Genomic DNA, 24,963 nt, shown 5'->3' on the forward strand with positions numbered 1-24,963 from the left:
GTGAACACTCAGGAGAGACAATCCAGATGAGGGTGGCCAAATCTCCGCTGTCAGGTAGATGGTGGGATTTCTAAGAACAAGTTGTATTCAGTTGGGTTTGTGTTTGCCAAGCAACAATGCACCACCCAAAACCTCCTCGAGTTCACTTCGTAGAAAAGAACTGAGGCCACTTAAATTCCTGTCTTCCTCTTCTCTTATTCAGAACATCATAAAAGCAAGTCTGGGGCAGATGAGAGGAAATATGTAGAGGACAAAGAACCTAAGATCTCTAGCATCTTGTCCCCTGGGCCTATTCTGCATTTAGGGGTGGTTTTTTTCAATTTTAATCAATCACAAATTAGTACATAACAATAGTAAATTATAGGAAAGAATGACAATGTCTTTCAGTGTTTCCAGAAGCCCTCTGTGGGAATCGCCATAATAGACTCTCAATAAATATAATTAACTGCCTATTGCACACCAAGTGCTATTGGGGCACATTGGAATCCCAGAGAAACACTGTGGTCCTGGATCCTGCAGGGGCACTCAGAGTCTGGTGGGGAATGCAGGGGGCATTGTGGAAAGGCCACTGCCACTCTAGACAGAAAACAACAGAGTCAAGTGACTGTCGGCTAGCCAGGCTCCAGCAGGCTGTTGGGCCAGGAAACAAGTTGGCTGGCAATCTGTTTTCTCTTGTGTGTTTCATGACATCAGCTTCAGTAGAGAGATCTCCATTGGCTGCTGGGACTCTAGCCCCATAGTTGCCCAGGCAATAGCAAGTTTGAAGGGCAGCTAAAAGGATGTGTTTTAGAGGAATCATTCCTTCTCTATTGAATCTTTGAGTCACAGAGTCTGTATTATACGGACAAAGGGCCATGGTGCCTTTTGGTGCAAGGTCTTTACACTTAGGACATTAAATAACTCCCCTGTGCTGAGCATGTAATTACCCTGTCATTTCACACTCGCGTGCACATGGAGTAGATGCAACCTCGCTCACATGTTTGGAGCGTGCATAGCTTCAGTAGGCTTAGCTCATGAGCTGCCATTCTTTTTGTGAGTGGTGCTGGGGATGAAACCCAGAAGATCACACATGCTAGGCCAGTGCTCTACCAGCGAGCTCCATCCCCAGCCCATGAGCTGGCATTTTATACGTGCTTTATGAGCAAGCAGTTAGTGAGCCACTCTCCACAGGCAGCATTCTTGAATCCTCTTGACTGTTTTTGTGATGTAGATGCTAGTGACCATTTGCTGGTAGAAAACTGAGTCAGAGACTGAGAATGTGAGAGAGTTCCCCCAAGGAGTCCTCCAGCCCCTTCCCACCATCTTATCTCACATCTGTTTCCTGATCATTTGCTTATCTTGTATTACCTGGCATATCACACAGATGTCCTCTGCACCAGCAGGTGTGTGTGTGTGTGTGTGTGTGTGTGTGTGTGTGTGTGTGTGTGTCAGAGGTGAGGTGAGGGAAAGGAGGTGCATAGAAAGGAAAGGAAGCCCTTGGCTCTTCATTATGGAGCTTGCAGTGTGGTTGACAGGGAGAAGGGAGGAGAGAGAGAGAGAGAGAGAGAGAGAGAGAGAGAGAGAGAGAGAGAGAGAGAGACTATGTATTTCTCTGTTTCTGTGGAGCCTCTTGCTCAACCCAGGGCCAAGTCATATCTGCAGAGAGCAAGAAGGCAGCACAGACCTGCAGAGGAGAGGCTGGTTGGGTTGGTGCAGCTTTCCTGGCACTCCAGGTGGGATGGCAACCTGTGCCGAGGAAGGCTCCTTTCCATGGCGAAGCTATCTGTGTGCAAAGCTGCAAACGGGTGATGACAGAGGCAGGTCACAAAAAGACAGAATCCCAGGGCTCAGCCCCAAGTCAGGCACAGAAGCCAAGACTTTCATTGAGAAGCCTGGCCATGCTGAGTGAGGAGGGCAGCACAGAAGGACTGGGCCTGGCCTTAGGTGGCCTTAGAAGACTTAATCAAACCAGGGCAGTGGACCCAGATTCCGGGGCAGTGTGCCATGGAGAAGGTCAGAAGCGGTCTTTTTAAAAGCAGGGCCATACTGGATAGAAGGGGGAAGAGGAAATGACATGACTGTGGCTCTGGTGGCGGGGACCTGGCCAGTCTGCAGAGTGACCCAGAGGATCCTGGTGACAAAGGGAAATGCTAGTGTGGTGAAGCAGAATCAAACAAAGGACTAATACGGACTCTGGGCCTGAATGCGAGTCCTGAGTGCTCCTGTTCGCCTCTCAGCGAGGGCCCATCATGTAACCCTTGCCTCAGTCTCTTCTCCGTGGCAGTGGAACCACCCTGTGGCACCACCCTGAGGGTTGTAGGTGCAGGGAAAGGAAGTTCCTTTCAGAGTGACCTTTGTCACTGCCGGGACTGTGGGACCAGCCAGGGGCACCTTTCCTCTCATTTGACCTGACCTAGTTCTAGTTAGGAAGTATTTAGATTTCTCACAGAGAACGCCACACCACCCTTATATTCCTTTTTTTTTTAATATTAAAACAATCCTTTTAAAGTGACATCTCATGTCTCAAGTTATAAACTGAGACACAGAGAGGAGAAGCCTGGAAGCCTGCATTGGACTGACAGACTCAGGGATTTTGCGGCCGAATGAGATCCCAAGGATCTGTGATGGGCAGCTGCTCTGCACTCGAACAGGGTATCAGACTGAGCAGCCTGGGATGGGTCTGGGGTCTTAGTTGTTTCCAATTCTCTGGGGTCTACCAACTTCAGTGGCTCAGGGCCCGCACCCAGGTGCCTTGGCCAGTGCACCCCTTCTTTCTCATGACACAGGGCCTCCTTCACAATGAGCCTGGCTGAACTCCTGCTCCAGGCTCATTCTGGCAACACCCTACTCTTGCCACAGGCCGCCATGGCTAGGTCTGGGCCGGGGAGCCACCTGCATGCCAGATAGCACGGGTCTGAGGGCTTGCAGATATGCAAACACTGGGCTCTGGGCCTGCGCTCCTTGTCTCCCTCCCCGTGGTCAGGTGCTGGATCTCCCGCCACCCTGGGAAATCTCGGCAGGGTTTGCTTGGCTGCCCTCTTCCTCCATCCTTCTGTTTCCAGCCCTGATCTCTTCCTCTCCCATGAGCCTCCTTGTCTCTGCATCCCTGGGGCTGTCTTGCTGTCTCCCAGTCTTCTGTCTGATCTCACTGCACCAAGGTCCCCGGCAGCCTGGCTGCCAAAGCGGAGCTGGGAGGCAGTGACTAGTGTGCTCGGAGGTGAGTCATCTGTTAAATATAAAACCCACTCACATCCCTGGATGCAGAAGACTCCAAGACTCCGCGTCCTTCCCCAACTCCATCCTTCCTCCCTCCAGGGCTGGAGAAGTTCACTCAGCAACACAAAACAAGGCAGGCAGCATCCCCTGATCCCTCCCGTTGCTCTGGGAGGAAGGAGTTTAGCGAGGCACAAGAGTCTTGCGAGCCCCACTGTTCCAGAAGTAGTTGGAGGTGAAACCTGTCTTTAGGACTCTTCTTCCTGTTTCTACCCACTTCTCGTTCAGGGAACCCTAAAAAGCCCATGTTTGTGCAAAGGACACAGCTTTGTAAACACGGGGAGACTAGCAGCACCACACAGGGCTCCAGCTCCAGTGACTGACGAATGGGCCTCAGGTGCCTGGCTGCTGCTGGACAGGTGCCCTCCCTGGGTGACCATGGGTTCCTTCTACATAGCCAGCTACGTATACCCGTACACCCATACACACATCATATAAGGAGTGATCTAAAAATATGATGAATGCTTAAATTAAAAAAATTACAGTAAAAGACATGCTGCCATTGTTCCCCCTCAAAATCCCCCTTCACCCTTAGAACACACTTGCCCCAATGATCTCATTGCTTCCTGAAGCAGTTCTGGAAATGTGCGATCAGAAATATAGCAAATAGTTTTGCTCAGTACTGTCAGGCTTGCAAAGCATATGGTCCATCCCCATCTACTCTGTTCATCAGTTACGGCACCAGGCAGCTTCTGGTTCTTCTGCAGAGTCTAAATGGTCACGAAAGGCAAAGGTTTGCAGTTGATTCAGGACACTGAGGCAGCACAGCTGAAGGCTCTGGTGTGTGTGCCTGTGTACACTCCGGTACACACTGTCCTCTACATGCTTCATGCTTGACATTTACCTGGAGCTGGTTACTTTGGGTCCTGGTTTCTTTGTGTTCACTGCCTTGTGTGTGTCCACTTTTGTTCATCTTGCGAGATGGGTCTTTTCATCCCTCTCAGTACACTGATGAGAAAAAACAAAATTCAGAAAGTTGAAAACAGTTGTCCAAATATACACTGCGACACTTTGTCAGCACCAAAATTAGAGCCCAGCCTATATCTTTTACCTCGGGCTAAACTAATAAATCTCTGACTTTTTGTGGTGGCAAGTGATAAGATTTGATGTCACAGTGAGGGTACATGTGCATGTATATATATGTACATATATGTGTATGAATATACACATGTGCATACACATGGAACATGTTTTGGGAAATAGCATGTACTATGACTACCTTGCAAGTGTATATATTCTATTTGACTCTTTCCATTCCAATTTTACTTTCAAGCTCACAGTGTTCAACAAGTTTGTGATCCTCCATAGGTCATTATCTGCAGCGTGAAAATGCCCGAATAACTCCCCCAACACTGGACTGATCACTTCAGCAGGCACTGTGTGCAAAGCTGAGGCCTGAGTTGAAGAGGAATGAACTTCCTCCGTCTTCACTTCTCTGGGCTTCATTTCCCTAACATCTGCTTGTAATGTATTCTGTTTTTAATGATGAAATAAACAGAGGCCCAGCAATCCCTTCCTACAAGCACCAAGAGTCTTTTGCTTACCTGGGAGGTCATCTGAAGCTCTCTGCCTGTGGAGACTTAAACATGGGGCTCCCAGCCATCTCCCAGGTGACACACTTGGGTGCATGTGTGCTGTAGGGAAAACCTGACCCAGGGCCTCACAAGAACACACTGGACCACTGCAGCCTGGAGTGTAACGAAAGTACCATGTCCACCTTTGGGGGACTTGATGGGACATAACATAACCATTGCCTTATGTCAAATATTAATTGATTTCTCTCCCCATCTTTTGATTTGTCTGCTTCTTTGTATTTTTCCTTTCTCGAGCTTTTGGAAGGCAGAAGAGAGGCTGTTTTATGGAAGTTTGGTGGTGCGAGGACAGAAAGAGACAGAGAGGACCTAATACATCAGAAAGTGTGTCTGAACCCAACAGGACTAGATTCTGGTCACTGCTGGGTTATTGCGAGGCTGTGTGGATTGAGACCTGGCACCTTCCCTGACTGGACATATGCTGGACAAGAGGGACCTGGATAAAGTCTTCTCACTCAAACACTCTACAGTATGAGGCAGGGAAGAGGAAGAAGCAGGCCTTGGGTCCTGATAGAATGGTCACCCTAAGAAATCCCCCAACATGAGAACCCCTCATTTTGAAGAAGTTGAGTAATCTTGCCTTTCTTCCTTTGGCTTATTCACAGTGTGTTTGTCCACTTGCAATGAGTTCCAGACTTCCAAAAGGGGTCTTGTGCAGGGTGGGGTCATTTGTGAGTGATTTGCACACCAGAGCTAAGATTCACAAAATTATCAGGGGTCACATGAGCATTTCCTAATGCCATAGATGAGGCTCAAAAGGAGGCACATGTTGTTTGGGTGCCCATCACTTGCACAGATATATGGGGTGGTCTGCCCTTGGGGACTGGATGGGGTGACTGCCAGACCTTCTGTTTGACTTTAGCATGTTGTGGGGAGGAGGGATATGGCTGGTTTGTCTCTCTCAACTGCCATGTATCCCAGAGGCACACTTGGAACCTGGTTGTATCAGTCAGCTTTTCGTTGCTGTAATGAATCACCTGAGGCAGGACAATTTTATAAGCAAATGAAGTCTATTCAGCTCACTTTTGGAGCCTGATAGTTCAGATAGGAGGATACAGGTTCTGGTGATGGTCTTGTGGTGGATGGCAGAAGTGTGTGGGGACTGAGGAGCACATCTCAAATCAGAGGGCAGACAGAGGCTGCATGGGGTCAGGCTGAGGCTTTCATAACAATCTTTTCCTGACAACTGGCCAGGGTCCTTGAGAAGCACTTTAGTCCTTTGGAAAATGTGGCCCCCAGTTGACCTAGGGACCTCCCACCAAGTGCCACCTCTTAAGTGTTCCTAGCGCCTCATAGCCTGTCACCTTAGTGACCACTCCTCACACAGGAACTGGGGGAGAGGGGCAGCAGCAGGCAGAACCCACACTGTAGCACCTGCCCTGCAGAACTGTTCCCAGGTAGGAGATTGGAGAGGGGATGCAAGGCCCACACACCTGCCTGAGGATGGCATGGTGTGGCCCTGCCCTTCCCCTCACCTCTCTTCAAGGGCTGCTCAGTGGATTCAGTCTGGGTCCCTCTGCCCAGGAGTCAAGCATCCTGGTAGTGGTCTAGAGCTGCAGGGCACACAAGACACACTCCACTTACCTGTGTCTAGCCTCTTCCTCCCCTCCTGGAAGCTCCATCAGAAGTCTCCTGGGGCTTAGTTTTCTAACTGGCTGCTGAGTGAGTGTCCTGAAAGGACCTATGTGTGTCACCTTGATTCCCACCCAGGGAGCAGACTGAGGCCTTTGGTGAGCTCAGCCTCTGAGAACAGAGGACAGACAGCCTGCTGTCATGGAGCCTCAAGCCTCAGCAGCTCTTGGTACTCTCCGATTTGCATTCCCTTCCTCGCCTCCCTGCAGCAGGAGCTGCTGCCCCCAGCAGGTCTGAGGATTCTCTGGCTCCCCTTGCAGTCAAAATACCTGCACTTCTGGAGGCTCTTGAAAACTCCCTTGTCAAAAATAAGCAAGCATGCTAGAAGTCCTCTCTCCCAGCCAGCATTTACTGAGTACCTACTATGTGCCAGCGACTTCCCCCATCCTTAAAAGGCATTGCCACCTGCAGCTGGGCTCAGCTACATAAATGGGGTGGGGGTGGGATACCTGGGTGGACCTCTCTGGCTGACCCACACTGCATGACCAAACCCCCATGCATCATTACTTAGGGAGACCACTGCTGTGAGTTCCATCGTCATCAGCAGAACACTCTGGGAACTTCACGTGCCCTCAAAGGAGGAGCACAGGCCTCAGGCTTCCCTGTATTAGCAGCGAAAGGAGCTGTGTTGACCAGAGCCCCATGCAGAACAGACACAGCAGATAAAGAAACAAGGTGGCATCTTCTCAGGAGAAGCTTCTGCAGCTCCAGGGAACATGGGTCTGTCCTGGTCTGGCTCAAGTTGGGCTCTGGGGAGGAGCAGTGGGCACAGGCACAGGGGGCTCTGGGATCTCTCATGGGTACACAAATAGGTCCTAGCTCCAGAGACAGCAGCAGATAAGTAAAGATTCAACGGCCTGCAATACCCTGTTGTCTTCTCCCGCAATGGGAAGGGGAGACTTTGCCTTGGCCAGCCTCATCCTACCACTGAGGTCCTAGCTCCAAAGAGGAAGGAAAGTGTCCAGCTGGGACCCTCCTGTCACAATTGTCTACACTGGCTTTCTGCTCTTGCCACCATGGGTTGAGCCACTGTCATTCGCAGATGTCCTCTGTCCCCACTGACTATTGTGCCCAGCGTGGCACTATGTGCAGGTCAGTCTGTTCCACTGGCTTGACTCAAAAATGAGTCAGGGGCTGGGAGGACAGAGGAAAGCAAAGAACCTACGACTTGCTCCCTCGAAACCAGTGTCAGCCCCTCTCAAATCTGCACAAGGAGAAGCAGAAGGCTCCATTCCTGCTTAGACCTGCAGTTTTGCCTTCTTCCTTTCCCTTCTCTGGTCTTTGCCCTCAAGGGCCAGGGGAAGCAGGCTAATTTGCATGTCCAAGAGCTGACAAGAGAGGGGAGGTCACTACCATCCATCCACAGAGGAGGAGCCAGAGGAAAGAGAAGCCACAGGGACACAAAAATTCCAGAGCCTGTGAGGTCCTCTAGGAATTGGGATGGTGGATAACAAGTGTAGCTGAGACCTCTTGGCCTCTGGTCATGATGGCCCAACCTGGTCTACCCTCCATCCGGGGCCTGGGTGGGACCCTTCTCCTGCCCACCTGCCCTTGGTTCCTCACCCCTTAATGGGACTAAGCCTCACGAGTTGACTGGGATGAGGAATGTTGGGGCATCAGTCGAGTTCTTTGCATGTGTGTTTGCCCTCTAGAATTCTATTACCTTCTCCCCACCAGAAGTTTCTCATTTCTAAAACCTCAGCTTCTTTATGAATGCATACTAAAAACTGTGAAGCCAATCTCTCCTGTGTTGGAAGTACAGTTTGGTCACCGATCAGTGGTGTGACCATCGGAAAACTAATTAATCACTCTGACCCTGGGTCTACTGGTGTGAAATGTGGAATAATAACACTCTTGTCCTCCATCAAGGTGGCTGGAGAGTCAGCTAGGGGAGACAAGGACTCACATAGCCAGGACAAGCTGGCCAGCTTATGGCCACCCTTCTCTTCTGTTTCCCCTCCCCAGCATATTTCTAACAATGGAGATGTCCTCTACTTTGAGGAGTGACGCTGCCCAGGGTCCCAGCAAGGAGAGGGGCATGGACCATTACTGAAGGGACTGCAGACTCCAGAATTATCTCTTGCACACAGAGTTGAAGACACAGGACTCTTACCTTGCCCCTTTTCTCCATTCAGCATCTCTGTGTGACCTCTGAACTGGATCTGCACAGAGCCCTGTAGTATTTGGTTCAGGCCTGTGCCCAAGGTGACTTTGGAGCCTGGGGGCAGATAGGCCTGGTGCTGAGTGCATGAGCTGTGCCTGCCCTCTAGTGGCAAGAAAGGGAAAAGCATACGCTTGCAGGCCTGCGATGAGCAGATCTGCAAGCCTGAGAAATGGTGGGTGTCCTGGCCTTTGGAGCCAAGCTGCACCACACAGCACAGATCCAAGTTTGATCACCAAATACTTAAACACAAGGCCTTAGATTTGGAGTTTCACTCTCTCTTCATTTGTTCATTCAAAGAAATATTTATCGAGTGCGTGCCACAGCATGATCCAGACAGCAAGTGAAGACTGGTATCCGTATGGTGATGATTGTAACTCTCCAGAACTCTGTTCCTGCACTGCAGCGTGAATCCTAACAATCATGCATGCACAGAAATACCTTCCCAAGAGCTAAGAAGCTAGGTGAGAAGTGACAGGACTTGGACAGGGAAAGATGCATTGAGGGGGTGGAGGGATGTGTCATCCCTCCCTTCCGCCTTGCTGTGCATCACAGACACCCAGGGGTAGGTAGCAAATCGACCTCTGAATCTCACTGCACTCTGGAACCAGGCCTGACCTGGTGGGATGGACAGATTTCGACAAGTAAGATCCAACGGTTGGCTGCACGCAGGAGACTCCCGTGGGTCTTATGACATTCATGGGCTGGAAGGACAGGGAAATAGAAAGGTATTCAAGCTGACAGCAACCAAAACAGAATAGGCATCCTCTTAGTTATGTTGGAGAAAATAAACTTTAAGACAAAAACTGTAACAAGAGATAAAAGGTTGTCATGTAATGAAATGTAATGATAAAGGGATTCATTTTTCAAGAAGAAAAATCAACATTACATGACCAACATGGAACATCTAAATATATAAGAATATATTAGTAAGATCTGAAGTGAGATATAAATAGCAACAGAATAACAGGAGGAGACTTTAGTTCCCCACATTCGGGAATGGACAGAGCATCCAGGCAGAAAATCAGGAAGCAAAGAGCAGGCTGAGCACTGTAGATCAAATGATCCGACATGGACAGAATTAATATTGTTAAAAATGCCCATATTACCCAAAGTAATCTACAGTTCCAAAATAATCCCTATGGAAATTCCAATGACCAAAAAACCCCTAAAAATTCTATGGAATCTCAAAGGGCCTCAAATATTTAAAATAAGCATAAACAAGAAGAATAAAGTAGGGGGCACCACGTACCTGATTTTAAAATATTCTGTAAAGCTGTAGTAATTAAAAGTATGGCACTGGCCTAAAAGCAGGCATAGAGAGCAATGAGAAAGAATAGAACGTTCAGAAATAAATCCTCACATTTAGGTTAAAAATGCACTAAGGACACTCAATGGGAAATAACTTGATTTTTTAATAAATTTGTATTAAAAAAACTAAATTCTCATAAGCAGAAAAATGAAGCTGGAACTTAATCCTCTACCACGTACAAAATTACACTCAAAATGGATTAAAGACTTAAGTGCATGCGTACCAGAAATTGTAAAATTACTAGAAGAAAATAGGAAGGGAGACCTTCTTGACTTTGATCTGAGCAATTAATTTTTTGTATGACTCCAAAAGCACGAGCAAAAAAAGCAAAAACAGAAAAATGGGATTGTATAGAGCTCACAAAGATTCTTCCCAGCAAAGAAGCAATGCGCAGAGTGAAAGACACAGCCTACAAAATAAGAAAATATATTTCTAAACACACATCTGGTAGGGGTTGGTATCTCAAATATAGAGGGAAAGCAAATAGTTCAGTGGTAAGGAAACGCATAACCTGGTTATAAAATGAGTAAAGGACCCAAATAGATGTTTCTCAAAAGAAAACAAACAAATGGCTAAGAGATGCACAAAAATGCTTAACATCCCTAATTATCAGAGAAATGCTAATGAAAACACAAGCAGTTCTCACCTAACATCTGCTAAATGGTTATCCAAAAGACAGAAGATAACAAGTGTTGGATAGACATGAGAGAAGGGCGCTCTTATGCACTGCTGGAATGATATAACCCTCGTGCTGAAGAGTATGGAGGTTCCTCAGTATTCAAAAATAAACCGGGCCTGGTGGCACATGCCTGTATTCTCAGCACTTGGGAGGCTGAGGCAGGGGCATTATAAGTTCAAGGCCAGTCTAAACTACATATGAAGACCCTGCCTCTGAACAGACAGACAACAAACAGACAAATAAATCAAATCATAGATCTAACAATCCCACTTTTGGGTATACATCCAAAAGAAATGACATCAGTACTCTTGATGAGCTATGTGTACTCATCGGGTCATTGCAGTATTTTCCACAAAAACCAAAGATTCAGACTCAACCCCAGTGTCCATCAACAGAGGAAAGGATAAAGCAAATGTGATACATGCATGTGTTTGTGTGTACACATCAGAATAGTTTTCAGCCTTAAGGAGAGAGGAAATATCAATACATGCTACAGAACAGATGAGATGTGAGAACATCATGCTAAGTGGAGCAAACCAGTCAGGAATGTCATATGGTTGGTTCCACCGCTGTGAAGTACCTAGGGTAGTCACAGACATAGGATAGCAGCTGGAATGGTGGGAGATTGGGTGGGCAACGGGGAAAAACAGGGAATGATATTTTAATGGGTACAGAGTTTTAGGCAGGATGCAAAAGTTATTGTGACCTAATATACTTCATGGTCACTATAGTCAGCAATACGGTGTTGTATACTTGGAATTTACTGTGACAGTAGATCCTAAATATTCTTACTGTACACAAAGTAATTAGGTGAGTGATACAGATGTTGATTAGCTTAATTGCAGTAGTCATTTCATAATTTACACGTGTATCAAGACATTACATTGTGTAATATATGCAACTTTATTTGTAAATTCTACCTTAAAGAGCTGGAAAATATTGCAAAGCCTCCCCTTCGCCCCTCAGATGCTCATACAGGCAAGTCCATTGGAGCATGAGGTTTCCTTAGAGGGAGTGTGGGTTTTTGGGAAAAAGAATGAGGTGTTTTCAGCACTCCCCTCCCCGGGACAGTCAAGGAATCAGCGCAACTAAATGAGGACTTAGTTAATGATCTTCCAGAGCTTTTGTGTTTTGAAATGACCCCACAATAGAAAAATGGGAAAGAAGGAGCTGGGTAGTTAGACTGGGTTGAACCCCTGGTCCCCTCTCTTTGGAGCCTCTTGGCCTTGGGCAGCTTAGTGAAACAGCCAAGTTCCGGCAGTGCTGCTGGTGCAAGTGATGTCTCCTGCTGTCTGCCTGTCATGTGGTGGCGACATCTTCCTGGCTACAACTGCAGAAGCTGAAGTCCTTTTCAACTGGAAGGATCAAAGACTCTTCCACTTGATCATTAAAAGGAGAAAAAGCCGTAAAGATTAATTCGATGCAATTAGTTCAGCTTTAACTATGTCTCAGTGTTTCATTTATCTGTAGCCATGTATCAAAACATTCCCCAAACTTAGTGACATAAATCAACAGTGTCTTATTATTTCTCCTGATTTTGGGGGTTGCCTGGACTGGACTGGACTGGGCATTTCTGCTTCACATGATTTCTACTGGGGCTGGAGCGCTCCACACAGCTTTTTCATTTATGTGTCTGCCAGGATGGCTGGGCCAGCTAGGAGCTAACCAAGCTCTCTCTCTCTCTCTAGATAGTGTCTGCAGAGGGTAACTGAACCTTTAGAGGCACAGGGTTCCAGAGTTCCCAGGGTCTGCAAGAGGCTAAGGTGCTTTGCAGGATTCTGATTGCATAGTGCTTGCGAATGTCACGTTCGCTGAAGGAACTCCATGCCCAAACCCAGAGTCAGTGGTGAGGAAACCACGCAAGAGCATGGATACTGGGAAACATGTCCACTGGGCACCACCCACGTAACACACTCTGACAGACAGCTCAGGTATTGATGAGCGCGAAGCCATGGTAAGGTGGCATGGCAATGTTGACAATAGATCTGAGAGTTAGGATGCAGGTTTTGGTGCTGTACTACTCAGAAATTGGAGTCTGTGAGCAGAAACAGAATAACTGGTATTTAGGAACATGCAACCCTAGTGGAACTAAGTAGTGCCACAGTGCATTGCTGCCAAGGGTCCCTGATCTTTTCTCAACACAGCCCTGGCATTAGCCATAGGAAGAAGGTGAAGATGTAAACCTTTCTGGAAAGAACACCGACATCATTCTCGCCTGCATCCCTGCCTTGGGCCCTTCATGAGATTGCATTTTCTGGCTTGGTCCCAGCCAAACAGACTCAGGTCCAGCAGCCTGGGTCATGCACCCCCTGCCTCTGCACCCGCTGTCCCATGCCCTGATGCGGGTCTGTAGATTTGCACACCAAAGCAGCTGGAAACTGGACCAGAAAGGAACTTGATGAAGGTAGTCTACCTGCCCCTCAGTTTCCTAGCAAATTGCAGCATTTGGCCTGGTGCTAATTCCATAAAGAATGCACTGGAGCAATTCGGTGGTAATACGTGTTTTTTTTTTTTTTTTTACCATTCACAATGGCTCAAAGAAGCCACCCTCATGGTTGGTAGTGTGGAAGCAGGACAGTACTGTGATAATTAACAGGATGAACATAGTGGAACCGTAGGATCTTGGACCAAGTCACCCATCCTAGAACCTTTGATTTACATGCAGAGACACTGAGACCCAGAAAATAACCTTCCCAGGATTACTGAGTAAGCAAGAACAGAGCTGGCACCGGAGACCAGTGCCCTGTTGTCCTGGACCCTTCTCCTTTCATACCAGCCAGTGCCATGGACCACAAGTCCACAGACAACCCCCTGAGGCTGAAACTCCTTGTCCCCAATTAGACTTGAGAACTACACAGAGAGAATAAAGTGAGTTTCTTGATGTCTTTGCTTCTCAATTCAGTGAAATAAATAATGAAATAAAAAGAACAAATTAAATGAGGAGATTTTAACAGTCAGAACAGGTTATGAAAAGTCAGAGATGGAGAAAGGAAGTAATATTCCCCAAGAATTCTACCGATGAGTGTTTCTCCTTTCTATTTAGATGGAGAAACAGAATCAAAGAGGCTCACATTCAACATGCCTTGGGAATAAGAGTAGTGACGATTTCAAAATACTCAAATAGCAATCATGAATTATTGTAAAATTTATAAAACTGGGCATGGAAACCAATGCTTCAAACAATCTTAATTCCAGACAAGTGATTTGTGAGGTAGAATGATTGGACTTGATGATAAAGGGATGAATGAGATATAAAGAAATATTTCATGTTTAAAGAATATTTTTTGGGGGGTACCAAGGATTGAACTCACCACCTTGCTCTTGCCAGACAGGTGCTTATGCTGCTGAGCTAAATCCTCAGCCACTCACTGGTCATCTTGGTAGTCCAGCTCTTTGAGGAAAACCTGCTGCTCCACATTGGTGCGTGCTGAAACCCCTGAGCCTTCCTTTGTGATTAGAACAGGCTTGGGTGAGAAGAGCCTTTCAGCAAGCAGCTCACCTGATTGGTGACTCAGTCAACAAAAGGAAAGGTGGAAGGATGTGTGTATTCTCTGCGGTCCTAACTTGCATCAAGTGCTGGTTTTATAACAAGTTGGCCCAGAGAACGTTCTGGAAGGTTCCTGGCTTTGGACTTTGGTGTCAGGCCCGTTCCCAGGGCTGCATAGCCAAGACTGTTGACAATGAAGAGAGAGTTTCCCTGGAGCTGCAGTTCTAGGTCTTGGCAGTTCCCACCCTACCCTCTGCCTTGAGTTCAGGGAAGATGGTGTTAATCCATGCAATTGAAATTCACCTTTTATAGTGTGTGACTTGTTGGCTTTGGTATCTTCACTGTGATGTGATCTTTGTCACTTTAATTCTAGGATTTTCTATCACTTCACGCCCATAAGCAGTCAATCTCAGGTTCCTCCCTCCTGCCCTTCAGGCCTAAAAACTACTGGTCTCCTCTTTAGCTCTCTATATCTGCTTTACTTGAGCATTTTGTATAGTAGAATCTTACCATGTTGTGGCCTTTTGACTGTTTGGTTTCTTTCATTTACCGTAATGTTTTCAATGTTCGTTCATGCTTTAGCAAGCATCAGTACTTCGTTCTTTTTTATGGCCAAGTGATATTCCTCACTATGTTTTGTTTATTCTGTTGTCTGCCCATGTATTCAGAGAGCATTTTGACACCAGTCTGAGCTGAATTTGGAATATAGACAATAAATAATTTCCTCCACTCCCCAATGGAGAGCTTAATGTGACAAACATTGTGTTTTTAGGAAGTTTACTATAGTAGGCCTTGGGAGATCTTATCTGCAATGAGGCAGAGAAGGATGGTGGGATTTGGAGAATTGTTCTATCAAATAGAAGAGAAATGTCAGGGCTACCCAAGGAATCATGGTGCCCTGAGCACAGCTGGCCCATCTGAATCTCTTTACAACTCTCCTCTCCCTGGCCCTGGCCAAGCAGGTGAGTCCCCCTGGGCCTAGAAAGCCAGGAGTGGTTTCACCTTTCAGCTTTGTTGAAGATCACCTGACCACTCTTTCCAGGAATGTGTGTGTGCTGCTGATAATCGCCTCTTGCACATCATCTGCCAACCTCTGTAGATAATGAACCAAATGAGTTAGTTATCCTGCCTAGCGATGGCCTGCATAGTGCAGATCCCCACTGCTACATCCCCAGGCTGGCCCCTGTGAGCAGAGGTCCCAGTTGGCTGTCTGGGCCCAGCCGGACTGGGAAGGGAGGCTGCTGGGTCACAGGATACAGCAGCCCCTCAGAGCTTCAAGGGCTGGGAACGCTGAGGGCAAAGCTACAAATGAGGCCAGGGATGAGCTTTCCCATTGGCAGTTTGGCCCACAGAGACTGAGGCTGCCTCCTTCTGGCATTGCAGGGAGGTGAGGCAAGGTGAGGGCCGCCCTGAGGGGCGCTGGGGATGCACAGGATGCTCAACTCCCTGGGGTCCGGAGCCCCTTCCCAGTCATGCTCCACAGCCTCTCCTTCCATCTTCCACCCCGAATCATCCAGTGAGGCTTGCACCCCTCTTCTTCCCAGCACAGCCTCCAGCTCCCCTCCTGGACTCACGGACTCCCAGCTGGCTCACCCTTTCCACATAACCCAGTCCTGCTGGTTCTCAAGGAAAGGGAGAGAAAAGTGAAGAAAGCAGAAACGTGTAGTTGGGCACATAGGACTGATCAAGGTGAAGCCATCAATACTGAATATTATTCAGAGAAAAACGTGTTAAATATACATGAGTGCATGCGCACGTGTGCACGCACATACACACACACACACACACACACACACACACACACACTCCCCATCTGGTTTCCTAAAAGTTTCCACTCAAGTGTAAATTCCTCAGGTTAAGAAATAGCTGCCTAGAGTTGTGTCTGAAATCTTCTACTTAGGAGCAGAGAATTCAGTGGCGGAGTGGGCAGGACCCACAGTGTCTTGTAAACAGAGAGGGCACAGCAGTGCCTGTAGGAGACCTGGCTTCCCCCTCTTGAATCACTGTGACTCTGGGTGAACCATGGCATACATGGCAACATACAGTAGATGTGCAAAGATGTTTGCACACGCAGGTGTCTATTGGATAATCGTGCTACTCTCTAAAAATTTTGAAGCAATTTAGAATAATAATGAAACAAAACCAGGCCTAGCGTAGCACATCTGTAATTTGAGCCACCTGGGAGGCTGAGCCAGGAGGATGGCAAATGGAGTCCAGTCTGGGAAACTGAGCAAGATCCTATCTCAAAATAAAAAAGGATAGGGATGTATAGATGTAGCTTGGTGTAAAGGTCCTGGGTTGACTCTCTGGTACTAAAAAGAAACCAAAACTAAAAGATGAAGTAATGATATGAAAGGAACAGAATTCATGAAGAGTATACTAAAGTTAAAAGATCAAACAGTGCTTAAACAATCTCTAATGTGACTGGAGAGGTCATGTATTCATCCGGAGAGGTTCTGGGATGACGCCCACCTCTGTAATGGTGAGAAACACTGCCTGGTGGCAGGACCTGTGGCTGCAGCAGCCTCCCTCAGGGACAAAGAAGGGCCCACGTGACAGCTTCTGGGGACAGCAGTGCTCTGGCCACACAAGACAGGTGCGGTGCTGTCCATCTTCACCCTTACCACTGGCAATGGACACTCGACATTTTATAAAAGCAGTGATGCTCTGCTCTCCCAGCCAAATGAGAGAGAGAGAGACAGAGAGATACAGAGAGAGACACAGAGAGAGAGAGAGAGAGAGAGAGAGAGAGAGAGAGAGAGAGACAGAGAGAGAGAGAGACAGACAGAGAGAGAGAGAGAGAGAGAGAGAGAGAGAGAGAGAGAGAGAGAGAGAGAGAGAATCTGTTCAAATGAGTGTTGGGAGCTGATCGCTTGCCCATGGAGGCTCTCCTCTGAACCCCAAAGACCTGAGAACTCCACTCTGTCTAGGTAAGTGGACATCAGGAAGGAAGAAGGAAGGGAGGAAAAAAAAGAAGGAAAGAAGGAAAGGAGGGAAGAACAAGGGAAGGAGGGAGAGGGAGGGAGGCTCTCACTGCAGCTTCCAGGAACCAGAGTGAAAACCATAGTGAGTGCTTTGATGCTGATAAGCTGAGGCTTGCCAGGATCTGTCACATGAAGAAAACCTTTCGATTCCTTCCATCCCAGCAGATGCGCTATGCCATGTGAAGGGTAGAGAGACAGGACACTGCACCTATGCATTTCGGCACTCAGACCACACTGCCTGGGTTCAAATTCTGGTCCAGCTACTTATTCACTGGGTGGTGCTGGACAATTAGTACTTCTGTGCCTCAGTTTTCTAACCGTAGATCGAGTGTCCATATACTGACCTCGGGATCTTCCTGAGAATGAAGGGTGTGTGTAGTGTGGAGAACAGCATTGCATGCACAGCGCGGTCATTAACAGTAGATGATGGTAGCTTGTGGGCTTCTGTGTGCATGGTTCCTTGCAGTGCTGGGCTTTGCACATGCAGCTCCCAGCTAGTGGCCCTCAGGAAGGGTTATCACCTCAGGACCCTGGGACAGTTGACAGAATTTCCTACAAGCTGCAATCAGGGTCCTGTGATCCTGAGGGGTGGAGCGAGGTGTGTGTGTGTGCATGCATGTATGTGCACATTTGGGTGTATATCTGTTTCTTGTGCTTTTATGGCTTTGTTCAGGGAATGCAGACTCTATGGTGGCATCCAATCACAACCTCACTTTACATGTATATAATGCTGATGGGCAAACGGCTCCCTAATCTGTATGGTCTCTAAGCCCAAAAGACGTTTGGGCTAAGATTGGGCTTAGCTGGTGCTGAAGGAGGAGACTCTTATAGTAGATGGGTGGCTGAGCTCGGGGAAAGGACCCTGGATCTGCAGGCTGCAGTCATCTTGTCTGAAGCTCACAGTACTGCTCTCATGACTGACCAGCCTCCTGGGCATTGACCAAGTCATGACATCATAGGGTCTCACGTCCAACCCAGCCAGAGGGTGGAGACAGCCCAAACCTGAGCTGGAAAACCCATCAGTCCTCACTTGTCAGCTCCTGCAGCTCCCTGATGTCCCTGCCAGTCTGACGGGTAGAGTGAGTGGTCCTTTTTCAACGATAAGTATGCCACTGACTTTGTAAGAGTGCACACTCAGCCTGAAGTCCACAAAAGATAGTGTTTGTGTGGACGTGAGGAGGAAGGAGGAGAGGGGGCAACCAAGTCCTAAGCACCTTTTACCTTTGCTAGGTCTTCACAGTTCCTAATCCTCTTGGTCCTGAGCAGGTAACCTAGGGCTTATGAATACTTGGATTTTTACAAGTCTACACAGACCATAGTATGTCATCTTGTCAGAAGGAGAAACTGAGGCAAAAGGTTCTAAAGAGCCTGGTTCTAGGAGCTGCCCTCTAGTCACCGAAATGAGACACAGGGCACAAACTTCCCAGCTTCTTCATTTGGGAATCTGGATCTACATTTGGTTCTCACCCCCATATCTATGAAAGAGGGGAAATGGGCAAACAGCCATTTGAAGCACTTCTCTCTAGGCACAGGTTGACAGAGGGGTATGGCAGGGGAAATGTTGATGGTCTGGTGTCCCCTACTTTGCCAATACTCCTTTAGACTGTGATCCAGTGGAGTACTAGAAGTCTGGAGATTCAGCAGGTTAAAGCCTACATAGGGACAAGATGACTCATGTCTATAAACCCCACACTCTTGGAGCCTGAGGCAGGAAGATCGTAAGTTCAAGCCCAACCTGGTCAGTTGAGCATCTTAGCAAGACTAAGATTTAAAAAGGGTTGGGGACATAGCTCAGGGTGAAGACCCTGGGTTCCATCTCGTTTACCAAAACAAAGGAAGAGAAGACAAAAAAAGAAAAATGGAGAGAGAGAAAGAGAGAGAGAGAGAGAGACAGAGAGACAGAGAGACAGAGAGACTTAACCCTTAGCCGTGTGGGAAAGAGGGCAGAAGGAGGAGGACTTGCACAGAGACGAGACTGTGAGGTTTGAGCTGGAGGAACAGGAGCGGCTGGTGCTGCCTTGCCTTCCTGCTTCTCTGATAGCTGTCCTCTTGCTGTGAGGGCAGAGTGTGGGCCACAGGTCATGGGACACTAGGGGAAGGAGTTGTTCACCTTCCCCCTCACCATGGCCACTTGGATTCCCCTCAGTCCTCAGTGACTTCATCATCCTTTGTCCTGGGAGTATCGTCCTTTCTCCTGCCCTGGAAGTGTTTTTCTCTCTGTCCCTTGGGCTGTGAGAATGGCGAGGTGCCTAGTCCAGGTGAGCATGTGAATATCTGCCTCCAGTTTGGAGTCACCCTGTGTGTGGGTGTGTGAAGCGTGGGGCTCACGGCAGATCTGAGCACAGGAGTGGAGAGCTTCCAGGAAGGATGGACCACTCTGAGTCAGCCCTGTGTCCAGAGCCAGAGGACCTTTCATAGAGAGCCACCGTTGGCCAGTAATAACCAGCTCAGCTCATCACCAGCAAGCCGAGCAGAGGCCCCCAGCAAGAGCCCAGGGGGTAAGTAACACACTGGAGGACTGGAGGTGGCTGTGCCCAGTGGCAGGCCGGGGAAGCCAGGATGCTCAGAAAGAGCTGGCTGTGCAGAGGGAGAGAGGAGATCTGCTGCTCCCCACTTCCTTGATTCATAACCCCCACATTCCCATTGCCAGGCCCTGTAACCATAGGCCACTGTTAGAAGTGGGAAATCCCAGGTGGCCACACTAACGATGACCAATGGAGTCTCCCAAAGGTGAATACAAGTGCTTACCTAAGGGACCAGGGTGGGAATGGTGGGGGGCACCAAGACCAATGCTCATGTTGGACATTGAGGAAACCAAGCTTCTCAGACTCCCAGGGAAACAGTGGCGGGGGCAGAAACCCTGCTTCTGTGCATTGGTGCTCCTGAAGACCAGGACTGAGGAAACCCAGGAACATGCACCAGGGGCTTCAGGAGTAGGAAATGGAGCCTCACAGATGGAAGTGTCACTTGTCCACCAGGCCAGCCTTGATCTCTGGCCTTTCGGGGATGAGCAGTGGGGATGCGCATGCCTCGGAGCTGAGTGAGGGGAAGGCGTGGGGCGGTAGGCAGCAACTGGCTTCTCCAGCGTCTCCCCATTTGTCTTCTCCAGGTGCTGCTGGGTTGTTGTTTCAAGTCTCCACGAGACCCTCTGAGGCTGTGGGGACCCCCTGCTCCCTACAACATGAGCTGGTGTTTCCCAAGCTGCCTGCTCCATGAGGTAAGGCTGGTGAGGGGTTTGCTCCTTATTGGAGTGCCCAGGGATAAATAAAACCATGAGTCTGTGACCCAGAAAGCTTGGGAGCCTGAGTCATAGGCATCTATCCAGGAGCAGGGTCTCTGGTCCCTCTTCAGCCACCCCTCCCCTTTAGTAATGTCCATTCTGCATCTCCTTCATGGAAGAGCAGAGGGCAGCACAGTGGAAGAGGACAGGGGAATGCATTATGCCTCCCACCCAGAACTCCACACCCCCTGCTTACTCCTGGGCTTTGTGAACCTCTGCCCAGCTCTCTCAGCTGCCAAACTCGGGTTTTTCCTGAGGCTCTGAGTGGTCACTCAGCAGCAAGTGCCGCAGGAAGACTGATGAGGTGCACGTATTCACAGCTTGGTTTACACAGCAGACAGTAGATGGGGCGCTCCAGGTACCAGCCAGTGGGCAGGGCTGGGTGCTCTAAGTCCTTCGGGAGGATGTGCTCATATGATCCTCAGGACAGCACTGTTCCAATCACAGAGGGTGACATAACCCGCAGTGGCAGGAGGCAGTGGTAGAATTGGAACCAGGGGTCATGGCTGCAAAGCCAGTTCCCTCTGCCCCTGGATGTCCCTGCCCCCAGCACCAGGGAGGTGGCTGTGCTGCCTGAAGCAGCAGGTCCCAATGGTGACACCTTTTACCTTCTCCCTTTACTAGCTTGTCTTCAGCCCTTCTGTTATGCCATGGACAGAGCAGCACACCCACAGCACAGGAGGGTCCTCCACTGCCTGTGGAGACCCCTGAAGGATTTCCGTCCAGCCCATGGGAGATGAGCTGCTAGCATGGCACAGAAACTCTCCACGGTTCCTGCTGGCCCAGTGTAATCACCCAGCACTCTGCTAATGCCCACCAACCTTTCCAGCCGGGGCTCACAGTAATTTTTCTCCCAGAACTGCTCTCCTCCCCTGCCCCTCCCACGCCCGGACATCCTTCAGATTCAGGTCAGTGTCACATCTTTGCAAGCCGCCTCAGCTCCCCTGAGGCCAAGCTGTCTCTCTCCTAAGAGTCCGTTTTGTTCTTGTCACAGGCCTCTACTGTCAGCCTCAGGCGAACACCTCTCCTCAAGTTCAGAAGTGCTTGATGTTATTCAACAGATTCTTGTCCAAAGACCAACAAATGATAAAAATCCACGCTCCTTACAACAGCCTTCAAGAGCCTCTGTTAACGAATTCAACCCTCTCTCCGATCCCCTGGGGTAACAGGGACTGCCACCCCAGTCTGCTGGCCTTCTTGCTAGCTCAGGGCCTAAGGAGAAAGCTCCAGTGCCCTTTCCTCCAGCCATGGAACCGTCTTCTGACGTCTATTCACTGAAGGCTTCTTTCCTCGTCAGCTTCTGCTGACTTCCTGAACTCTTTCTGCCCTTCCATGGCATCAGCTTCCAAGGTCAGGATGATTTTCTCCATCCTTAGTGAGGCTCTGAGCTCCCTGGGGCTGAGGGTCACATGAAGTTTCCCTACAACCCCTCCGCACCTAACTTAGGGCTGTACCCACTGGAGGTACCTGGAGTGTCCATATTTATAGTCGGTATTTGTGTGCATTTAAAAAATCAGAAACCAACAAGCCATGTGCAAATCCCAGCTTCTGACCCTGCCACTCCATGGAGATTGATTTGGTTGGCAAATGCTCACCAAGAGTCCCTGGGGTTGGAGCGTGAGAGCAGTGTCCAGAGTGTGACAGAATTTGACATCAAGCAGCACAGCCCTGGGTGTCAGGCCTCACTGTGGTGCAGCGGGCTTTAGGAGAACCTCCTTCCTTCTAGCTCATGGCCCCCCATGCTGGCTGACAGCTGCAGACTCTGGCACAGTGAGCCCAGGATGAGGGTGTGGCACAGATGGGGAGCACGGCAAGGTGCCTCCCCAGAGGCTTCTGATGGGAGTCGCTGGACTGGTTGGACAAGGTACAGGCTTTGGTCGGTCAGCTTCAGACCTGCCATGGGATCTGCTCTCTCCAGTTGCCATGAAGTACTTAGGATTCCTGGGCCTCCATGTTCTTATCCATGAAATGGGGATAACCATACCTACATTATGAAAGGAAACTGGCGAGGAGGCCGAGTTTGATAATGTATGTTGACACTGTGTGTATCGTGTTGTGACTGGCACCCACGAGCAGTAACTGCTTTGTTGTTGTTCTATTCTGTTTCAGCTGCAAGCAGAACACGAGGTTTCCTCAGAGCAAAGAGCTGAGGTTTGACAAGTCCCTAGCACCCGGGGACTTCTCCTATATGACCAGCAGGTGGCGAGCGTGTGCCAGTGGTGGTTTTCATAGGCCCCTACAGGGCCAGGCCAAGTAAGATCCTTATACATTGGCTCCCGCAGGAGTCAAAGCATCCAGGCCTGGGGCAGGTTGGACTCGCCAGTGAGTAAGGTCCTCTATGGCCTCCTCGGGGGCCTTGGTCCCAGGGCCTGGCCCTGGAAAGGTGCTATGGCAGACAGGCTCCCAGCTGACACCAGGCTTCATCTCAGGACCTGTATGGACGTCCACATTAACTCTACAAGCAACCGAGTTTTAGATTAAGTTAAAATGGAAAATGGAACACATTGTAAAAGTCCTACTGTGTGGCAAGGGTCATCACACAGCAAAAGACATCCTGATGTGTCTACAAGGGAAGGGACCCTGCTCATGAATCAGAGGGCTCTCAGGACCCAGGGCTTGGATGCAGACCAGAGTAGTGGGGAAGTGATGAAAGCAGAGGCCCTTGCTGAGCCATTTTCTGCCCAGAAGCCCGGGAGGGAGGACAGGATACTGCAGAGAGCCCAGCCTCTGAAACCAGGATGCTCACATTACAATTCGGCTACCTCCCAGGTCTGTGCCTCCAGACATATTACTTAGCCTTTTGTTGCCTCCATTTGTAAGATGAAGGTAATAGGAGCACAGAGTGTGCATACTGTTATGCAGTGTTTAAATAATTTTTGATGCATGCACCTGGCACATACAAAGAGTGGCTATAAAACAGATGTGTGTGCTGTTGTTGTCCCCCTGTCATTTTAGTCTCTCCTTCGGTAAAAGGGACAAAATCACCTTGTCCTCCTTGAAGAGATCAGATGAGCTCTGAAGAATTCAGAGAAAGAAGCATTTAGTGTTGACACTGTCTCTTTTTCCTCTCCAGGTCTTCTTTTTCTGGCAAATGAAGCCAGGTGAGCTCACCTTCCTTGTGTCTGCCACCATGGCACCATGCTGTTCATCCAGTGGCCGTGGATTGATGGGGACCAGGTTTCAAGTTTAGCGATGCAACTCTGGTCAAGGCCCAGTCCCTGACAGGGAGAACACTGCTGGGCTGAGTGCTGGCCTGTGGATGTGCACACCTGGCCCGCATGGCTGGTCTCTCAGGTGCCCCTCTGTGAGACCCCAAAACCCAGCCTTGCTCCCATTTACGTCTTGCTCCTCAGAGCCTCCAGGATGCGCATCCCTGGGGTGAGCAGGTGGCTGCTGGAAGGCGCAAGGAGTACAGAGGAAGTTGTGGGACCACCGTCTCAGTGTCCTGTTTCCCTGCCTGCTATCATGAGCTTCTGCAAGTAGCTTTGCCAGACATCCTCAGCATGAGACTTGAGAATTTTCTCTGTAGGGTTTTCAGGTTGCTTTCAGCAGCTTGAAGGAGCAAGATACAAAAGAAAAAACCTGAGCCACTGCTGAATCTGTTTTCCTCCATCTCCTGTACCCTATCTCACCCTCATCGGGACGCTTAATTCATGGGCCACGTCTCCATGTACTTGTGCTATGGACTGGCTCCCTGCGACCTTGTGTGTATCTCCATCTGTGATGGAAACAACCTCTCACCATCGTGCAACTGGGGAGAAGGCCGAGCTAGCTCCAGAGGTCAAAGTCAAGCTCCTGGCTCTGTTCTTGACTGTGTTGGTGACTTGTTATCCAGCCACAAGTGAGCGCTTCTCATCCCTGTGTTTTCCTTAGTTCCTCAACTTGCAAGGCTCTCACAGTAGCAGGAGACTGGGGTGTGGCAACATGGCTGGAGCAGCCCAGTGTGACCTACCAAGGGAGGAGACTTATCAACCATGGCGTTGAATGGCAGCACCCAAGCCTGACACAGATCAAGCTGAACCCATTAGCCAGCACCAGCCTCTGGCTTGAGAATACGTCGAACCTGGCACCTGATATCAGTCTTCCTGTTTGGGACCAAGTGGAACCATCTGAATCAGCTACCAAGATGCAGAAGGACAGCAGTCACTGACTTGTGGCCACTGGCCTCTTGCTCCTGCAGCATCCATTCTGCATGCAGAAATGTCTTCTCTTTTTCCTTCAAAGCACCCTTTTCTCCCTGAGCAATTCTTTTGTATTTCTTGTCTTTTTCCTTTCTTTTTTTTTTTATTTCTGCCCTAAAATAAATGTAATCTTCCATATCCACCAGTTGTCCTGACCAATTCTTATCTGATTGAGACAGATAAGAACTTGGGAAACACTGCTGGTCCCTGCCTGACCAGATAGTATATTTGGGGACACCACCCAGGAGGTAACAGGTGGGCCAGGAGGTACGGGGCACGGTTGTTTCAAAGAACCAACTTTTCAGCTTATTATTCCTTGTAATTTTTAGTTTGTATTGCATTAATTTCTGTTCTTATCTTTATAATTTCATTTCCCATATCAGCTTCGGGTTTGATTTATTCT

General features: G+C 48.9%; 1 long non-coding RNA gene across 10 annotated transcripts in view; it reads left to right on the forward strand.

Annotated features, from left to right (window-relative positions):
- LOC101788168 (uncharacterized) overlaps window positions 1-24,702 on the forward strand; it is a 143,926-nt gene extending 119,224 nt beyond the window's left edge. Inside the window, exons 1-5 of one of the 10 annotated variants that reach the window (XR_010043679.1) lie at window positions 1,582-19,597; window positions 19,750-19,829; window positions 20,209-20,316; window positions 21,004-21,287; window positions 21,374-24,702. This is a non-coding gene — a long non-coding RNA (uncharacterized LOC101788168). Of the gene's footprint in view, window positions 1-1,559; window positions 20,317-21,003; window positions 21,288-21,373 lie in introns of those variants that run through there. The other 9 variants (XR_010043681.1, XR_010043678.1, XR_002789641.2 and 6 more) reach the window with 9 other exon arrangements.
- Window positions 24,703-24,963: the final 261 nt, after the last annotated feature.

The sequence above is a fragment of the Cavia porcellus genome, unplaced genomic scaffold, assembly GCF_034190915.1.
Source record: "Cavia porcellus strain 051 isolate PalLab524CR breed Dunkin Hartley unplaced genomic scaffold, mCavPor4.1 scaffold_27, whole genome shotgun sequence".
Classification (NCBI taxonomy): domain Eukaryota; kingdom Metazoa; phylum Chordata; class Mammalia; order Rodentia; family Caviidae; genus Cavia; species Cavia porcellus.